The sequence below is a fragment of the Sinocyclocheilus rhinocerous genome, unplaced genomic scaffold (genome assembly GCF_001515625.1).
Source record: "Sinocyclocheilus rhinocerous isolate Xijiao unplaced genomic scaffold, SAMN03320098_v1.1 scaffold1730, whole genome shotgun sequence".
Classification (NCBI taxonomy): domain Eukaryota; kingdom Metazoa; phylum Chordata; class Actinopteri; order Cypriniformes; family Cyprinidae; genus Sinocyclocheilus; species Sinocyclocheilus rhinocerous.
Window position 1 is genome coordinate 47,680 of NW_015634043.1, and position 1,699 is coordinate 49,378.

Sequence of the window (1,699 nt, forward strand, 5' to 3'; positions counted from 1 at the left end):
AATTAGTTAATTTACAAGCTTCCTTACAAACGGGTGCATAGTTATTATTATTATTATTATTATCATCGTTATTATAATTATTATTTACTCTTACAGTTACGTGATGCGTTTCTGGTCTCAAATTGTAGCTTTTTACTTCTTACAGTTTATAAATGTGTGAATTTCTGTCATGATGGTTCTTTTCCATAACACTGAATGTTTTAACAAAGGTAATAAAGAGTTGGTTATTATTATTAAGTCTCTTTCCGGCTCAGACTGCATAGGTTAAGCTTATGGGGCTGTCACGTGATGAACGAACGACTCGAAAAACCCGAAGACTCGAGATGAACTAATCAATTCTCTTTCCGGCTCAGACTGCATTGGTTAAGCTTATGGGGCTGTCACGTGATGAACGAACGACTCGGAAAACCCGAAGACTCGAAACAGGTGAACTACTTGACTAATTCCAGTACAGAACCTATAGGATGTTGCGCATGCGCGACTGAACGAATCACTCCCCGAGACGACTCGTTCTTCCCGAGTCACATTAAAGATTAGTTCAAAATGGAACGAATCGTTCAAGAACGACCCAACACTAGTGCTTTGTCGTGTATTGAATGTATTTATCCTGCTGTCGATGAGTGTTTAAGTCATAGTCAAGTTAAGTCAAGTCTAGTCTTCGTTTGTTTGTATTTTGCATTACACTTTGTTCTGCACTTGGATTCACTACGCTCGCCTACAGTGGATTATCATTACAGTTATTAAACTGGTCTTACTCATTTCACATGTAATAGGGGCATTTAGAAAGGAGCACTTAAAGCAGACAAGCAAAAATGGCCCATTTAAAATAAAAAAAAAATGAAATGTGACAACATGCAACATGTGAGGCATGTAACATGACTGCTTAAAATGTTATCTGATCTAATCAAAATTATACAAGATAATTTAAATATGTTGTCAATAAAAGACAATTATTAACTTTGTCATATAAAATAATGGCATTTTTAGCAATTAAAAAATAAGCTTATTTTGTAGTTTGATAATGAATACACAACAAAAACAAAGCTATACGTCACATAATATGATTGATACAATGAAGTTCTGTCATATTAATCACAGTAACAGTCCTTTATTCCATTAACTTTTTGCTTAATAACAGATTCAACTGCTTGAAACCTGATGATGCAATTGCATCTACATATGATAATTTTCCCTCCTTTCAACACAACCAATCATGTAGTAACATTTTTCCATTAACTTTTGAGCAGGTCCACAAAAATTCTGCAGATTTGTTTTCTGCAGACATTTCCCAAGCATCTTCCATCCCTCAGACTACTTACGCAAACGTTGATCACACTACAAACAATACAAAATTATAATGCTATAAGAAACAGAAAAGATTAATTCATTGTTTACCTGGGTCTTCAGTCTATGATTAGCTCACCTCACCTCTTATCTGACAAGTCTTCGGGTTTGAGTCGTTCGTTCATCACGTGACAGCCCCATAAGCTTTAACCTATGCAGTCTGAGCCGAAAGAGAATTGATTAGTTCATCTCTCTAGTCTTTCGAATCGTTCGTTCTTTTGCCACGTGACAGCATTAGATAGAGAAATTTGTTAATTTACAAGCTTCCTTACAAACGGGCGCATAGTTATTATTATTATTATTATTATCATTATTATAATTATAATTATTATTTACTCTTACAGTTACGTGATGC